Source organism: Triticum urartu, chromosome 1 (assembly GCF_003073215.2).
Source record: "Triticum urartu cultivar G1812 chromosome 1, Tu2.1, whole genome shotgun sequence".
In the NCBI taxonomy this organism is placed as follows: domain Eukaryota; kingdom Viridiplantae; phylum Streptophyta; class Magnoliopsida; order Poales; family Poaceae; genus Triticum; species Triticum urartu.
In genome coordinates, this window is record NC_053022.1 from 7849927 (window position 1) to 7863394 (window position 13468).

Sequence of the window (13468 nt, forward strand, 5' to 3'; positions counted from 1 at the left end):
ATGCATGCGTGTGCAGTTTCCACTATATTCTCCTACATATTAAGCTTGAGCAGGGACAAGTAACCGTCTTAGACTCAAGACGAAAAGATCCCAAGGACTATGCAGACATGACTCAAATACTCGAGAAGTAAGTTAAATCGATCATTATCCACCATATCAGCAACTTTGTTCATTTCCTGATATATCAAGTAATTGTTTTCTTTGTCCGGCAGGGTTTGGAGAAAATTCACCAGAAAAGCTCCGGGACTGCCGAAGGAGCTGCAATTTAGACATCCGAAAGTAAGTACTAGCTATAGTAGCATTTTAAGCGCATCTACTAGTCATTCAAGCGCTAGTTTCATCAATACCATTTGGCATTCTTGCTTATCAGTTTGATTAACCTCTATTTCTTGTAAAGTGGTTGTGGCAGGAACAAGGGAATGATTTCTGTGGATACTATGTTTGCGAGTCCATCCGCCACACGACCTGTGAGCGGGGCTACACTGACGAACAATATGAAGTACGTAAATAACAACATTCACAATTTTATTTTATTACCATCATTTGTGTTGAGTTTCATTCATTCATATATATATGTATTGACCCCCTTCTTTAAATTAGATGTTTCGGAAGCGGGATGAACTCCTAGCACCAGCTCGCATGCGAGCAATTCAAGAGGAATTGGCGGCATTCTTTCTTGACCACGTGATCCCTGAAGACGGAGAATTCTATGTTGACCCTGAGTCCGTATGATTATATTTGTAAGAGATAATTATTGTATATATGTAGCCGGTAGTGTCAGATAGATATACGAGAACTTGTTGTTCGACCAATCTCTCGGAGAAAGAGAGGTGGTCGATATCACTTCTCTCTGTATGCATATATGTTCATCACGATCTTCTGTTTCCTTCGTTTGCTTACTAGCTAGCCAGCGTGTCTAGTCCTCTCTATACGTATGTATAGTACGTAGCGTCGACCAAGCACGGACATAAGAGAGGACACTTCTCTCTATTAATTATAACTAGCTAACACAATATATGAAACTACCTAAATTAACCCCCAAAACCCCCAACCCCCCCCCTTTCAAAAAAAAACAAAAACCCCAACCACAGAAGTGCTGACGCGTGGATGCCTATTGGTCCCGGTTGGTGCCACCAACCGGGACCAAAGGGTCTCCTGACTGGGCTCTGCGCACTGCCCACGTGGAGGGCCTTTAGTCCCGGTTCTGGATTGAACCGGGACTAAAGGGGGGAGGTATTAGTACCGACACTTTAGTCCCGGTTCACCGGGACTAAAGGCGCCTTACGAACCGGGACTATAGCCCTTTTTCTACCAGTGCACCCTTCTGGTTGATCCATCAGCCGAGGCCGCCGCCACGGATCCAGGGGCGTCCAAAAACAAGGCAGCCAGATCCTCACATCCAACTTCCTCAGCTATCGTGCGGTGCACTGGCAGTCCCTTGGGTAGCAATAGGGAGGAGAGCCGGGATTGGGGGCACAGGGGGCAGCGCTAGGGTTTTCAACAAACACCTACAAAATCTTTTGAATTCATGTGGACTTTTTTTAGGCAAAGCAACAGGAATTCAACTGCTAACTCTACTCCACTCACTATTTAAAAATACCCTGCAGGAAGAAATCCCAATTATAATTTTTTAAATTTTATAAAAAGGTCTGAACAATTATTGTATGGTTTAGTTACTGCAACTGCTTACAAGTGCAAGACAACTGTTCGAAACAAATAACACTAATATGAAAATAGTTGCTACATTAGTAGGGCGTTTTGGTGCCCAGGCTCATCTGCACCCGATTACAAAAGAATTCATTAAAAATTCAAAAAGATTCAAAAAATTCCAAAAAAAATTGTGCCATAGAGAATTTGATGCGTGAGGCCCGCTCTAAATTTCAAGTCATTTGGACATTTGAGCAGCTCTCAGCAAAAAAGACAAATCGGACCAAAACATTACATGAACAGTAAACATTTTTACAGACTCTCAATTTGTCTTTTTTGCTGAGAGCTCCTAAAATGTCCAGATGATTTGAAAATTGGAGCGAACCTCACGCATCAAATTTCCTACTGCACAAGAAAATTAGAATTTTTTTTAATTTTTCTAGTATTTGTTTTTATTTTTTTCGTCGACATAGGTGCAGATGAGCTCGGGGTGCGGAAATGGATTTTCATTGCTACATAGTTACATCATAAAAACTATCCATAGTGAAACAACTCCACTGAGGAGACCCGCTGCAAAGGAGCCACCTATCACCACCTCGCCGCTCCTGGCTGAGGAGGACTGCGAGCACCAAACAAGTGCCGACCGCTGCAGAGCCGACGTCGATCCACCAGCCAAGGCTAGCACCACGGATCAAGGCAGAGGCGGAACCAGGATTTTCTAAAGCCTAGGGCTAAAACTAAGTGGTTACAAGAAAAACAGCCAAGACTAGTGTACACATGTAACAATGCATGTCAGAAATATGCCACATATTTACATTTTGTAGGAAATATAAAATCCGTGATTAAAACAAGAGAAAAATTCATAAATACATGTATATAGTTTAACAAAGCGCAGCATTGCACAAGCTGGTAATAAATTAATGAAAGACTTGATTAATTTTATCCAATTGAAAATAAGAACATGATATACCATTATCACCAAGTGTGTAGTAGGACAGTTTTTTTTTGACGTAAGTGTAGTAGGACAGTATGTACTATGTCCGAGTCCTCTTCGTCTTGGATTCTAATTTCCAAGAAAATTGAATGAAGTTGTACAATTTAACAAAATAAAATTGACTTTATTGTAAAATTTAACAATACCAAACTATGATACAGAAGAACTAGGATCTAGGGAAAATAAGATACATGGTAGAAACTATCTGTTCAGGCATTGTATAAACTAGGAACAGATTTACTAAGAAAAAACTATACAAGGAATAGAAAAACCGTTGGATAATAACCTGGTTTGGTAGTGGGCAGCTGAGAATTACAGAACAAGGGGTAGTCAAGCAGATCGTTAGGCGCCGGCGCGCGGCAGGAGCTGCTCTGCGATGAGCGCGGAGCCGCCTTGACGAGGGGAAGCTGTGATTCAGGGTTTGTTTCCGATCGGGCGAGATTTTCTTCGATTAGGCGAGTTGAATGTATCGCTGGGCTGTTCTTTTTCGTTTAGCGATTGGGATGGCAACCGCATGTGGACGGAGAGATTAGTGGGCTTAGAAAGTGCACGTCCATCGCTGCTGAAGCTTGGGGCTGGGTTAGCAGGCCTGGGGCTGGGCCACTATAACACTAAATTCTGAAGAAAAATACCAATAGAGGTACATGTGCTAGATGGACCACGCCTGGGGCTATAGCCCCAGTTGCCCCAGGCCAATTTCGCCCCTGGATCAAGGGCCCCCGTCCAAGCACGAGGCAACCAGATCCTCACCGCCAACTTCATCGGCTACCATGTAGTGCACTGCCGGCCTCTTGGGTGGTGACGTGTAGGGCGGTCTGGATTGGAGGCTCGGGCGTCTACGCTAGGTTGAACTCTCCGAGTCGCCCTGGAGGGAGCCACGCGGGGCAGAGGGTTTTTTCACCAATCAAGTACGAAGTCTTCTGAATACATGTAGACGTTTATTTAGGCAAAGCAACATGAATTTAACTGCTAACTCTACCTTCACTCACTATTTAAAATATACACCGTGGGAAGATATTCCTATTATATTTTTGAAAATTTGATATAAATAGTCTGAATATTTATTATTCTGCGAAACTGCTTACAAGAGTACCGATACAAATAACACGAATCTCAACGTAGTTACTACGTAGTACATCATAAAAACTCGAAACAAATAATCTACCTAAGATAGTATGCATAGTGAAACCAGACAAAGCGCCCTAATTAAGTAAGCTATATAACGAGGCCGTGCGACATGGATGAATCACTCAACTGGAGTTCCCGCGCGTCTGCGGTTCCTCCTGGTAGGAGGTGGATAGATCTGATATGCACTTGAGCAGCGCCGCCTGCGCGCTGGTGCATGCCGCGGCGTCGGGCTCCGTCCCCAACCCGAAGCACGCAGCAGCCCAGGCGTCGAGCTTGTCCGGCACGCAGAAGTACGTGTTTGCTCTCTTGAGATCGGCCCTTAGTTTTTCCATCGACGGCAGCATGTCGGCCAAGGAATTCTCCAACGACGTCTGGATGCTCTGGCTATCCTCCATGGCGATGGCGGACGGTGTTGTTGCGCTCTCCATCACGACGAGACAGCGGCGTGGAAGTTTCTGTCGATGTTGATGTGGCCGGGAGGACTCGATCGATTGGTTTTCCTATGGACGGACGTGCTTGCTCTTGTATTTGTATAGGCGCACGTATACGTACGCGCTGATAGGAGTACGTAGTTGAATTCGGCTCCAACTAGGATTGGATTTGTGTTGGTTTTGGAATCTATTTGTCGCAAGTCGCAACCGACCATAGTACGGCTAAACTTAGGCGGACAAGCAAACAAATCAAAGACGAGACCGGTGTACAGGACAGGTAGAACTGCTAGCGCATGCATGGCGTGAGGCTCCAGCCGAGCGTCGGGTGTCGGCTCTGGACATGCAACGTCATGAGCCCGGAGGACGATGGACGGCGACAGACGGTAGCAGCTAGCCCCGATGGCGACGATGGCAGCGGGCGGCGGCGCCTGCCGGACCTCGTGGTCCTCCATGACATGGTGTTGGCCGTCTGGCCGTCTCCCTCTAGGTCGTGGAGCACAATGTTCTCATCGTATCGATCTCGGTCAACACCTCTGAGTGTCTAGCCTGATCGGTACTTGTAGCGCAGTTTGGATTCCAATGGAGAGTTGTGAACCGATCAATGACTGTGAATTGCATGGATTTGGCGGACGGGTTCATGTTCTCGGAAGGCTTCATCGACACCACGGCGTTTCTGACTCCTCGAACCCAAACTTGTTTTTCTCAAAGCCTATGAGAGTGATTTTTCTACAACCCGGCTCAGTACACCCACGCAAGAAAACATAGCAAAACATTTTCGAAAAAATATAAAACTTTGAGAATGATTACTAACAAAAGTTGTAGGTGCGTGCAAAGTTTTGTGGTCAAATGATATTTGAGAAGCTCTGTACAAAAAAAAGGAAGTTACTCAAAATGTATGTTAGTAATACCGGTTTTCCTAAAATTCCAACTAAAACTTGTTTTCAAAAAACCAATCACACAACATTCTTATCAAAATGACTACTAAATATCCTCAGCTCCAGCTCATATGACCTCGGTATATGAATACTGAAATCCGGGAAATAGAAAATAAATTCAAAACAATCTGAAATTTTTGGCAAACATTGACAAAAGTTATGAATGCTTGCAAAGTTTCATCATGAAATTACATTCATGGAATTTGTCAGAAAAATAAAATAAAATTAGCACTCCAAACTGTTTTTGAGAATAACTTTTGTGAAGCATTGTATTTGTTTCCTTTGCCACGTCGCCCATGAATTTCATTCTGTGATGAAACTTTGCAAGAAATCAAAACATTTTCCCTATATAAAAGCATCTTCAACAGTGTCCATTTCTCCTAAAACTACCAGTTTTAGGAAAAGTTGCCGAATATAGAACACGCACCAACAACTTCTTTATACCGAATATATTTTAGGTGATCACCTGAAAACACCCTGTTTGCCCCTATAAAAGAAATATTGTTGGCTGGAGCCAACCGCGTGACACTTCACAGCTTCGCACGCCATTGCCACATCTGACGATCGCCGCGGCTGCATTGGGCCTCGCCCGCTGTGTTGCTGGTGGCCAAAGCTCCGCGGCATTTTCATGACGCGCGCGACCGGGGGGGGGGGGGGGGGAGGGGGGATGAGAGAATAGCAACTGGCAGGTGGTCTACATATGCCAGACTAATTATAAGGGAAGTCGTATACGGGAGCTGCTACAACAATGCGCTTGTGAAATCTAATAAATGTATTCACTAGCGCAGAAATGGTTATATACAATCGTAATTAGTGGTGCCATTTTCAGTTCATGCCTTGTAAAAGCTGCTTCGCTCTCACCTATAGCTACCACTTCCTTCCTCCAAATCCTCTCTCCAGATTAGTCTCCCCACATGCCCACGACCTACAATAGTACTCCACTACTCCTGGCCTCTCTCACCTTGATGAATCAACGACTAGTCCGGTCATCTTTAGTCTCTCTAGGTGGGAGAACTAACTTCGTTAAGAAATGTTTCATCAAATTTCTAGCACTCAATATGTTCCATTTTAGTGATGGGCAAGCCAAAATTTGCTATGACCTCATTGGTTATATTTTGTCTTATACCGCTTGTTGGCAGCTCGATCTACCGAATGATTGCACGGATCAAACTATAAATGAATTCTTCAAGACGGCGATGGAATATATGAATCAAAAGGGTAAATAGAGTTATTATGTCCACGTAAGAATTGCAAAACATAGTTTTGATCCATCGATTTAATAGCAATGTGAAGATATACTTGTTCAAACATGATTTCATGCCTGCTTATATATGGTGGACAAGACACTGTGAGGACGAGGAGGATATTGTTTCCAACATCGAGGGGCAACATATGAAGAAGCGGAAAACCCTTTCGATGAAGAGCCGGAAGTAGGGAATGACAAAGAGGCGCTTGAATATGAAGAAGATCATCAGGATGTACATGAAATACAGTTGGCCCAATGCTTGTACATAACGGACTCCACAAAGCTGAGTCGTGTTGTCATTGAGGAGGCACAAAATGAAGTCATGTGGGGCTTCGAACAAATGGAGCCCATAGAAGAACAACATAGATTGAAAGCAGGTTAACGGGAAAGTTTACCCCACAAGAAGGGGTTGGTCGATAGAACCACTAGAGTCAAGTCCTCTGGGCATGGGAAGGTCATCCAAGTGGAGAATGACGCATTGGCTGACATCCCTTCCTTCGCAGCAGCAAGATGACTCTAGGATTGCTTTCGACCTTGGCGAACCACCAACGGAAGGAGCAAAGGATTGACGCAGCATAGCCCGATGAACGGTCACCACTATTCACCGGTCTCAGTAACTCTCAGGTTGCCCAAGTTGTAACCTGCAGTGTACTCACAACATGACTATAGAAGAGTTCATTTAAAAAAAAGCATGACTGAATATAGAGTTTAGTTTAGAGCGAGTTTTTATTTTGAGAAATCAGTTTAGAGCGAGTAAGCCCAACATAATAAGTGTCACGGGGCTCTATTTGCTGAGACCCCCGAATCATAAGCCCAGCCCACCCACACTCTGCGGGTGCCGGGTGTGCATCTCCTTCTCCTCTTCGCCGCCGAGGTCACCGCCGCCACCCTTCCTCCAAGGCCGGCCGGTCCGCCTTGTGCTGCGGCTGCTGTCAGTGGTGCAGCGAGTCTCCCGAACTTACCACCAGCACTGCTATCCTTCCGTCCATGGCGGTGCATGCTGTCTCAGATGGCTGTCGGCGCCTCGGCGTGGCCATTTGAATATAATTTACTGAAGCCTGCATCGCTATTCTTTTTAGAAAAGAAGGATGACTCCCGGCCTCTGCATCTGGGCGATTTATACGGCCACTTTATTAATTATTATCACAAAATCTTATAAAGCCATACAACAGTAAGACTAAAGCCACCGTCTAAGCAACAACTGTCGCTACACCTATCCAATTGATGAAGGGGCGCAGATAGTCTGGGCCTAATACCAAACATACATCGCAGCCAAACCTAAACATCTAAGACTTGAGGTCCCAACCAGGACGCCTGCCGGGTATGGGGCACCTACCAGTCCGGCGCACTCCTCAACCAGGACGCCTGCCGGGTACGAGGCCGCCGCAGCCACCTGCCACAAATCCATCTTCAGAACTGTATTGTTACATGTACCGTGCCAGGTCTCTCTGCCATCGACGCCACCACGACGCCCGACAGCGCCGTCCTCCTGCGCGAGTCCATCCTCCCACAGCAAACTTCGAATCTGCACTGCGCCACGTCGTCAAGATCCGTCGCCATCAGTATGTAGGATGAAGCACCGCTCTACCAAAGAATCCGTCCTCTGGTCCCTCGATCACGTGTGTACCTCCAAAAATGACGCCCCCAAGGAAGGAACGACACCAGAGCGCCGCCGTCATCCGATCAACCGATCTAGGGTTTCCCCTGGAGGTATCAGAGAGTGGCCTTGAACTTCTCCACGGCGATGCCTTCAAGAAGGGAACGACGCAGATAGCCCCGCCACCGCCGGCCTTAGCAGAAGCCGAAGGCAAGTTTTCACCCAGATCGGTTCGAAGGAATCCAACTCTCGTGCACGGGCCGCCGTCACCACCAGCACCACCAGGCAGACCCTGGAGTACCGGCAGATTAGCGAGCCACCGGCACCACCGCATCCAGATCGCCGGCCACGCCGGGCCGCCGCCATCCCCCGCGCCGTCCGGGTCAGAGACGAAGCTGCCGACCGCGCACAGGGACCGCCGCCGCCTGCACACGCCGGAGCGCCGCCGAGATCCCAGCGCCCGCCACCGCTTGTCGACGCCAACCGCCGCCCGAGCACTGGCGCCACCGTGGAGCCATCAGATCGGGGAGGGAGACGTCACGCGCCGACCACCCTCATGACCACTTCACATCATGATAAAAAGCTCTTGGAGAGCATCGTTAACATGTGGATTGGCCCAACCGTCTTGCCTTCAGTGCCTTCTGTGAACAAAATTAAGGTTAAGCAGTGTCAGAGGCTGGGAAATCTGTTCCATGGGCTACTCGTTCAACCCTGCAGCTTTCGAACACATCACTGATTCTCCATCGTGTAAGTGTATCAGTCTTTTTTCATTCTCCAGGTTATTAATTTCCTGTGATCTCTTGTGGAAAATCAAATCTCCTGCTGCAAATGTAGCTGTGATTTGGGGGGCAGTTGATGTACATCTACGCTTTTCTAGCTGAATTTGGGCTTTATGTGTAGGCCACTTGAAAGAATCATCAAATTTCCTTCTACACACGGTATACAGGTGGAGGGGGAGGCAATTTGTACGGAAGTTCCATTTTCCTTTGATGTCTGAAAAAAAAAGCACTTCCGAAGTTCGTCCGTTCAGTGGACTGGATCGATATCCAAGTTAGTTAAAGCATCCAGTCATCCATATATATCTTAGCATGGCTTCTCTTTTGTATTTTCATACTTCATATGTCCATCAGAGGAAAGGTGCTTTCTCTGGGCACGTTCCAAGCATACCAATTTCGAGATTGCCATATCCAGCAATAAATACAAGGGCACCGGAATTTAGTTTTCTAACATACTAGTTATTTTATCGTTTCATGTTTTTTTGTGCTGAAAGGAATCTGTGTGGTAACTTTTGGAGCTGTCAATTCTACATTTTGTTGAACTATTTTCTAACGGACCGGACAACCTGTTATAGAGTATTGAGCTGCCAATTCCATATTTATCTTGATCTAAATTTGTAAATCATCTGGCAGCTTCGTATGTAGTATGTGATAATGCGCAATAAGCTAAAAAAGCTATTCATTTGATTGGAAAGTGGGGAACAATTGATGCGGCTGATGCATTACATCCTCTCCCGTCAGATTTTGAAAGCAAGGAAGTAAGCCATCCAGGCGTCTATGTGTGATTCCATTTTTCTTAGATGTCTATGTGATAGGAGGTTTTCAGATTTTTGGGGGTGCATCGTAGAAGCAAAATATGTGATGTTTCTGTATTTTCTACTCTATGGACATCTACAAGTTTGAGGAGGTAGATGGTGGCGTTGGCCCGGTAGAATGTGGTGGTAGGACCATCATATTTTGTAAGAGCTTTCTTCTCAGCCCTAAAAAAATGGAACTCACAAGTTAAACAGTCACCTTTTGTTAGTGATCACATAATTAAGGGGGTGCTCACCTGTCAGTCTTGGCAGCTCTGTAGATTCGTCTCATTCAGTGGCATTTTGTTTTTCTTTTGCAGTTCTTCAAGTCTGCTTTTCATCGAATGGGAAACATTTCTTATCATGCAAAGGTAGTCTTCCCAGACCCTGGAATACCATATATGCTAGTCACAGACTATCAATCATTTTCCCATATATGCAAGTGGCGATGTTGAAATTAAATGTGGTCCCGCATTGCATGCTCGTCTCATCTGATACACTTGTGTAGGCACAAGTGGTGCTACTGCCATGCAAGGCCAAAGACTTGAGTCAGCTGAGGGCCACGCATCTCTATGAGAGGGAGGCCACACAAGAGTCATCTGTATTGGATGCTTCAAGGTCTCCCAAGCATTTCCCAGAGGAGTAACCGGCTGCCTGCCACAACTTCACAGGAGTAACGGCCTGCTTCTGCTAGTGCTGCTGCTGCCTCTGCAATGACGGAGTTGCTGCTGCCTCTGCAACGACGGAGCTGCCGCTGCTCCTGCTCAGTGTCCACGTGCAAGTCACTACGGCTTCAGGTAACTATGGTTGTGAGATTGGACTGTTGATTCTTGATTAGTTCAAGAACAGGTATCGAGCTCAACATACGTCTTGCTCACACCATTCCCGTATCCATGGATTCTGCAGTGCGCTCGCAGTGTGCCACATGTTGTGTTGTGGGAGTTTCTTCTGAACCTTCCAATGGCGGAGCTGGTGGCCACCATTGCGATTCGACCACTGGTGTCCATGTTGATGAACAAGGCGTCCAACTACCTCCTGGACCAATATAGTGTGATGGAGGGATTGGAAAAGCAACACAAAATTCTCAAACGCAAGCTTCCGTCCATCCTTGATGTCATTACAGATGCCGAGGAGCAGGCGACGGCTCATAGAGAAGGAGCGAAAGCCTGGCTCCAGGAGCTTAAGATGGTGGCATATGAGGCACATGAAGTCTTCGATGAATTCAAGTACGAAGCACTCCGTCGTGAAGCCAAGAACAAGGGGCACTACACTAAGCTTGGCTTCGATGTGATAAAACTCTTCCCTACTCACAACCGCATTGTGTTCCGTTACAAAATGGGTCGCAAGCTTTGTCGGATTCTATAGGCTGTTGAGGTCCTCATAACAGAGATGCATGCCTTTAGGTTCAAGTACCGGCCACAGCCAGTGGTGTTCAAAGAGTGGAGGCAGACCGATTATATTATCACTGACCCACAAGAAATTGCTAGCAGGTCCAGAGACAAAGATAAGGTGGAAGTTGTTGGTACACTACTTCGTCATGCTAATAATGCAGATCTCGTAGTGGTTGCCATTGTTGGAATGGGGGGCATTGGTAAGACCACGTTAGCACAGCTCATATACAATGAACCTGGAATTCAGAAGCATTTCCAATTGTTGTTGTGGGTATGTGTCTCTGATACCTTTGATGTTAATTCCCTTGCCAAGAGTATAGTTGACGCATCTCCTAAGAAAAATGATGATGCAAACAGACCACCACTTGAGAGACTTCAGAAATTGGTGAGCGGGCAGAGGTATCTCCTTGTATTGGATGATGTCTGGAACAGAGAGGCCCCTAAGTGGGGAAGGCTGAAGGACCATTTTAAGCATGGTGGCATGGGTAGTGCGGTGCTGACAACAACTCATGATAAAGGAGTTGCTAAAATTATGGGTGCAGATACCCACCTTCTTGGTCGTTTGGAGGATAGATTCTTAAAGGAAATTATTGAGGCTGGAGCATTCAGTTTCGAGAAAAAAAAGCCTGCTGAGCTAGCCAAGATGGTTCATCAGATTGTGATCAGATGTTGTGGCTCTCCTTTAGCTGCAAGTGCACTGGGCTCTATACTTCGTACCAAGACCAGCGTGAAAGAATGGAAGGCTATAGCATCTAGAAGCAGCATTTGCACCGAGGAAACTGGAACCTTACCAATACTCAAGCTTAGCTACAATGACTTGTCATCGCACATGAAGCAGTGCTTTGCCTATTGTGTTATATTTCCAAAGGATTACAAGATTGATGTGGCGAAGCTGATCCAACTATGGATCGCAAATGGCTTTATCCCAGAACACAAAGAAGATAGTCTTGAAGCCATTGGACAACTTATTTTCGATGAGCTTGCCTCAAGGTCATTTTTTCTGGATATTGAGAAAAGTAAAGATATCAGGGGGTATTATTCCAAATATACATGTAAAATCCATGATCTTATGCATGATATTGCAATGTCTATTATGGAAAAGGAATGTGTTGTTGCAACTGTGGAACCAAGTAAAATCGAGTGGCCTGCAGATACTACTCGGCATTTGTTTTTGTCATGTCCACAACAAGAAGGTATTTTGAATGACTTTATGGAGAAAAGATCCCCTGCTATCCAAACCCTGATATGTGACAGTTATGTGCAATGCCCATTGCAGCATCTGTCAAAAAGATCCACCACGGAATAGGTCGGCCCCTGCCATGCGTGCCGCCGTACCTCATCCCCTGCACTGGGTTGTTCACCGTCTGGGCTGTGTCGTGGTTCTAACTCTGACAGTGATGTAGGGGAGTGTGTATGGAGAGGCTAGATCTTAGCTATGGAGGAGTTGTAAGCACACGAGGATTACGAGTTCAGGCCCTTCTTGGAGGAAGTAACAGCCCTACATCTCGGTGCCCGGAGGCGGTCGATTGAATTTATGCATGTGTGAATAGCAGGGGTGCGAACCCTTCATACTGAGGAGGGGGTGGCTTATATAGAGTTCGCCGGCCCTCTCCTGCCCTCAGTAATGCAGGGTTTAAGGTACATTTAAGGTTGGGCGTTACTGGTAACGCCCCTAATAAAGTTCTATAATGACCATAAAGACTACTTAATACCCGACCGTTTGCCTGCGGAGTGACTTCGAGTCTCCTGGCGGTCGAGTGGCTAGCTTCATGTCGAGTGATAGCTTCTTGGTCGAGTGTCTTGAATCCGTCGAGTGGGATACCTTCAAGTCGATTGAAAGGTGACTTCTTCTAGGGATGTCCTCGGGTAGGGCTCTTTGGACGGGTCCGTGCCCCTACCCTAGGTACATAGCTTCATCATTAGCCCCCGAATGGATCGAGGTTAGAGTGGGGGAAGAGTTGGAGATCTTTCCGACCGGTTCTTTGGGCTACATGAGTGCCTCGTTTTGGGCCAATCGTCACGGATGACGTCATCAACCTCTTTCAGTCGCCTTGATCCATTCCAGGCCTTTCGTCGAGTGAATTTCTTTACTTGTGACACACCGAGTGCCGGCGCGAGCGGGGTCTTCTGTTTTGACAAGTTGTTCTGTAGCCCGCGGATGTCGCGGGATTTGGATTTCAGGAAGCGCGCGGGACGGGAGCGGCCGCAGTAATCGGAAGCGATAAAGCGGAAGCTCCTCGATCCCCGCGTCGCCTTTTTCGCCACGTACTGCGCGCGCGTCTGCTGCGGGATTTGACTGGATAGCCTGGGCCTACCAGTCAGCCACTCGGGAGCAGCCCCTTATAAGTCGCCGGCTCGGGGTTTCCAAACAGTGTGCTTTCTTCTCCTTTCTTCTTCCTCTCTCCCTTCGCAAGTCCTTCCGCCACCTCCGCTCTCACCCTAGCGCCGCAGGCCTGTGCGAGATTTGTCGGCGATGATGGCGAAGGACAAGACGTCCGCTCTGGAGCGCACGAAGAAGGCGGTGAAGCA

The 13468-nt window shown here is 46.7% G+C and overlaps 1 pseudogene; it reads left to right on the forward strand.

The window, feature by feature from the left end:
• Positions 1 to 10095: 10095 nt before the first annotated feature.
• Positions 10096 to 12426, forward strand: LOC125526438 (annotated as a pseudogene).
• The last annotated feature ends 1042 nt before the right edge of the window (positions 12427 to 13468 follow it).